Consider the following 6,000-nt stretch of genomic DNA (forward strand, 5'->3'; position numbering starts at 1 on the left):
GTGAATGAGAACCATTTGACAACATAGTTGTCTGTACACAAAACTTGTCAAAAATGCAAAGGACAAACTTTTTCTGATTTTTAGTACAACATTCTTATGTAAACATACCCAGACTTATCTGCCTTTCATCATACTGTATAGGGACAAAGGTAGAATTTTCAGTTCTACACAATTTCAAAACTTCACTCAAATAAACTGAATTTGTAATATGCTATTTTTGCTAATAAACTCAGTTCATCAGATTATCGCTGCATTTAAACCTGATAAGGCCGAGATGAAGGCCTTGGACATGATTTTCATCCATTAGTTTGATTTTCTCAGATTGTATTTTTCATACTGAGTAAAAATCCCTTTTTGTACTTTTTTTTCCTAGAGTTGTTTTAACACACTTATTTTTTTTTTACATTTGTTATGGTTTCTACTAATACAACTAGTAACTGTAGAAAACAATTGGAAGAGTACAACTTGTAGTTGTATCGGAATAAGTACTTTCTGTACTTTCCTTGTATTTTTCCTTATACATGTGTAACCGGGTGGTATTAGAGTGTGGGATACGCAAGGTGTGCACTTCCCTTTTAAGAGAGCGGCTGCAAATGATGACGCACTAAGAGTGCGATATAGAGACAGACCGTTTAAGCAGTGCATGAGAGAAGGCAATAGTGTATCATCCTAGGGTAAATCCATCATTTATGTACATATGGTGATATTCATTTAATCTGATGTTATATGATGTGTTTGTTTCAATCCCGTGTATGTACAATGTGTATTTTATGGTTAGGGATTTGGATGAACGGAGATTGTGTGATATTGCACGTGACAAGTGTTCCGGATTCTCAGAATTCAGTAAGTGTTAATTGTGATGTCTAAGTGCATAACGTATCTGAAGTGCGTGTACAATGTCCTTTATACATAATATTTGATTTCCATGAAGCATTGTTTAATTCATGTGATGGAAATGCTGACAGTAGGTCTGTGTTTGTGTAGGGTGCCACTGCCGTGTTTGTGTGATCTTAACAAGTATTGTTTCACCCTAAAAGTGTGCCCTAACATTATAAATACTTGTACATTCGAAAGAATTGACACGTTATTTGAGTTTTGATTATTTACGTTTTGATTATTCTTTTGAAACCTCCGTTTGGAGATGAAACGCAGTTATAGTGACCCCGTGTGGTGAATCTGATTTTTGTCTTTGTAAATCGAGTGATATTGAAACATCTCCTGTTATTTGTTGAACCATTGATTTAAAATTTCTCAAGATTACAACCAGACAAAAAATACTTTATACAACAATCAGATTGAATTAAATAATCTGAATTAAAATACAAAAAATAAATTAGTAAATCTAAAAACCTTGATTCTGTGTCAATTGATTTATTTTGTTAACTGGCAACAAAACTTGGTACCAGGAGTGGGGTTGTTCACATTTTAATTTTGCCAGTGACAGTTAAGTGTTAGTGGCACACGGGTGAGCAAACACGGTAGCCTCCTGTGTGGAAGGAGCCAGTGACGGCGGGGCTGAGGACTTGACGCAGAGACGGGACGTGGTTGGCCAGGACGTGACGGAGCAGACCGAGGGGTGACATCGGTTTCCTGTGGATTTCTGAAGTAGGCACGAACTGACCCTGTTAGTGGTCACGCTTAAGACTTTGACTTGCAACATGTCGAATCATTCTGGAGGGGAAGAGGATGACATTCATCAGGAGTTAAAAGAACTGCGTCAAAAGCATAAAAAAGCAATGGACACAATTGAGTCTTTGAAGGGTGGGCTAAACAAGACTTATGTATATGTACCCCGCGAACGTTACATCAGCCCATTCACAGGGGACATTGAAAAAGATGGAAGAACAGTAGATGAGTTTGTAGAAGAGGTTGAGCGTGCTTTAAGGGCCCGAAACCTGACACCAGATGACGAGTCTGATTTTGTTATGTCTTTGTTGAGGGGCTCTGCATTAGAAGAGGTTCGTCTGCGACGAGATGTAGACACTGATGTAGCTACTGATGTACTTGCATATCTTAGAGAGTCTTTCACTGATAGGCGCAGTAGTGCTCAACTTCTCCAGGACTTTTATAGTCGTAAGCAAAAAGAGGGGAAGGATGTCCGTGATTTCTCTCATGCATTAGCCCAAGCTTTAGGTCGAATTACTAAGTGTGCACCAGAGGCTGTGGGAAATGAAAGGATAATGTTAAGAGACCAGTTTGTAGAGGGCATCCGAGACCCTGCACTCAGACGAGAACTTCGATGGTATGTAAGGGAGAAACCTGAGTATTCAATGGTAGAGGTGAGGGATGAAGCTTACCTCTGGGGCTGGGAGGAGCAGTCGGGGAGGGTTCGTACCCCTAAAAGTCGAAGTGGTACTTATGGCTCCTTCAGTGAGAGTGCACAGTGTGCAGAAATGAAAGCCGTGGGCCACAACCCAGTCACTTTATCACAGGTAATGGATGTAGTCGCTGAACAGGGAAGGCAGATCCTTGAGTTAACACAGGCTGTTAAAGGCTTACTGACACCACAACAGGGGGTTGGGAGTCTGCGGACAAATCACACAAGAGCCCAGTTACGGTTCACGGAGGATGGCCAGCCCATATGCCTAAAATGTCAGGAAGCAGGGCATATTGCGAAGAACTGCCCGCAAAAACGCGGCTCTAAAAAACCGGCAGCCCTCCCCAATGAATCGGGAAATGTGACGCCCCGGTTGCTGTGACTCGAGCAATCCGGGGGCAGCCTGTAGACTCAAGTCAAGAAGAACTGCTGAAGCGGGCAGTGGGAACATGCCCCCAAGTAGATATTAAGGTTCTTGGTGTAGAAGTATCATGTCTCTTGGACACAGGCAGCCAAGTTAGTACAATATCAGAAAGTTTCTTCCGACAGCACTTGGGAGGTGATGATGAAGACATGCTTTCAACTGCTGGATGGCTCAAGCTCACTGCTGCCAACGGACTGGACATCCCGTACTTGGGATATCTTGAGCTGGAAATAGAGACTATGGGCAGAAGGATCCCAAATTGCGGTTTCTTAGTGGTAAAGGATCCTTCACCTTCCTCAAAAGCGGTTTCTTGTATTGTGGGAATGAACATCATAAGTCGGTGCCGGCAGATAGTGCAGTCTGAGTTCGAGGCTCCATTGCAAGAGGGGCTAGAGACTGATTGGAGGAACATACTCCAGCCTATACAGGCCTGTGATGTCCATAAAAGTCGGGTGGCCCGTGTAGCAGGGAGGAGTGTCATTCATGTGCCAGCAGCCTCCATAACTATGGTAATGGCAAAAGGATGGCTGGTGAGTGCTAAAGGTGAAAGCCAGTGGCTGCTAGAGCAAACACACCTACCGCTGCCAGGGGGTTTGCTGGTTATGCCGACAGTAGTAAGCTCACACCATAATGAGGGCTCAGTTCAAGTTCTTAACATGTCTAATGAGGATGTGTGGTTGCACCCTAGGACTCGCATCGGTGTCCTGTCACAAGTAGAGCTGGTGGATAATGATCCAGGACACGAGGTAACATTCCATCGCATTTCTGCTAATGCCGAAGAGATCTCTCTGGGGGCCAAGTCACCAACAAATCAAGAGCTGTGGTCTAAAGTAGTGTCTCAGCTGGACATAGGAGGTACGGCAACAGCAAGCCGAGTTGAAAGCATTACTCACTGAACATGAAATTAATTTGGTGGACGATTTGCCTGTTAACCTGCCGTATCGCCGAATTCCACCGAACCAATACAGAGAGGCCAAGGAGCATATAGCGCAACTGGTGAGAAAGGGTGTTATCCAAGAGAGTTCAAGCGCCTACGCATCCCCAGTAGTGCTAGTGAGAAAGGCTGATGGTAGTATTAGGTTGTGCGTTGACTACCGCAAGCTAAATCTGAAAACCAGGCGTGACGCCTTTCCACTGCCACGAGTGGATGAGAGTTTTGATGTGCTACGAGGCGCCCAGTTCTTCTCGAGTATTGACCTGGCCAGTGGATATCACCAGGTGGCTGTAGCAGAAAAGGATCGGCACAAGACGGCCTTTACCACGCCCTTTGGGCTGTATGAACATCTAAGAATGCCGATGGGGGTGTGTAACGGGCCTGCAACTTTTCAAAGATTAATGCAAACAACAATGAATGATCTAATCTTCCAGATTATGCTTGTGTATTTGGATGACATTTTGGTGTTCTCCAAAACATTTCCTGAGGTTGCGGACTGTGTTAACAAGGCTACAGGAGACTGGTCTTAAAGTCAAAATAGGAAAATGTCATTTCTTACAGCCTACCGTGACATTTTTGGGGCACCAGGTATCCGCCGAGGGTATAGCCACCGACCCTAACAAGATCTCTGCTGTGAAGCAGTGGCCAGTACCCACTACTCTGAAAGCTCTTAGGTCATTCCTAGGGTTCAGTGGGTATTATAGAAGATTTGTCCCTGGCTTCTCAAAAATCGAAGGGCCGCTGCATGATTTAGTCAATCAATGTCTGAATGAGGGACCTCCAGCTAAAGTTAACCAAAAGGTAATCAGTGGGTGGAGTTCTGAGTGTCAGGCGTCCTTTGATGTTTTGAAGGAGAAACTAACTAGTGCACCTGTGCTCGGATTTGCTGATTTCACTGCCCCATTTATTCTTGAGACTGATGCCAGCAATCAGGGCTTAGGAGCTGTTCTTCTGCAGCAGCAAGATGGAAAGAAAAGGGTTATCTCTTACGCGAGCCGAAGGTTGCGAAATGCCGAAAGGAATGACAAGAATTACAGCAGCATGAAATTGGAGCTGCTGAGTCTCAAGTGGGCAGTAACTGAAAAATTTCGGAGCTATTTGCTGGGTTCCAAATTTACAGTCATCACAGATAATAACCCATTATGCCACCTAAACACCGCCAAGCTAGGAGCACTCGAACAAAGGTGGGTGGCGCAGCTAGCGGCATTTGATTTTGATGTCCAATACTGACCAGGTCGTTGTAATTATGCTGCAGATGCCTTGTCTAGGCAGCCCTTGGCAGGGGAGCCTGCGGTAGACCTGGAAGATTCTGAATATGATAACTGTGTGACTATTTGTAGCCTGGAACGACGTGGGACTGCTCTTGATGCTGAATTGGTCCAAGCAGGAATAGAGAGGTGCGAAGTCCGGCAGATGCGCGCTATGGAAGCAGGTGGGCTGGTAACCCTTGAAGCACAGGGGAGTACTCCAACTTGGCCCGGCTATTCTAGAGAGCAGTTAGCCACGTTTCAGAGTCAAGATCCAGTGTTGAAGGAGTTTAGGATCTTTTGGGATCAAAAACGTAAACCTGCGGGTTTGGAGGTGAAGATCCTGTCTAAATCTGTACGATCCTTGATGAAGCAGTGGATCAGATTAAGGGAAAAGGGGGTGTGTTGTATCGGGTAGTGGAGGATGTGCGCCATGGGGAGTGCTTCCAATTTTTAGTTCCAGCCTGTTTAAGAACCCGGGTGCTGGAGAGTGTGCATGCTGGAATGGGGCACCAGGGGATTGAAAGAACCCTGCAACTGCTGAAGCAAAGATGTTACTGGGTGGGAATGCATGGAGACATTGAGCAGTGGATCAAGAATTGCCAGCGTTGCATTCTTACGAAAATGCCTCAACCCAAAGTTCATCCACCCATGAAGTCATTACTTGCTAGTCGGCCTCTAGAAGTGGTGGCAGTAGATTTCACTTTGCTGGAACCAGCTACTGATGGAAGGGAGAACGTCTTAGTTGTAACTGATGTGTTCACCAAGTTCACACAAGCTTTTGCGACGTGGGACCAGAAGGCTGACACCTCAGCTAAAGTTCTCTTGAGGGAGTGGTTCATGAAATTTGGGGTCCCGGAATGGCTACATTCTGACCAGGGGCACAATTTCGAAAGTGAGGTGATTGCAGAATTGTGCAAGCTATATGGGTTTAGAAGAGCCGTACCACCCCCCATCATCCTACAGGAAATGCCCAGTGCGAGCGTTTCAATGGCACTCTTCATGAGCTGCTTCGAACACTCCCTCCTGAGACCAAAAGACGGTGGCCTGAACATCTGGCAGAACTGGTCTACGCATA

This window comes from Cyprinus carpio, chromosome B15 (genome assembly GCF_018340385.1).
Source record: "Cyprinus carpio isolate SPL01 chromosome B15, ASM1834038v1, whole genome shotgun sequence".
Taxonomy (NCBI): domain Eukaryota; kingdom Metazoa; phylum Chordata; class Actinopteri; order Cypriniformes; family Cyprinidae; genus Cyprinus; species Cyprinus carpio.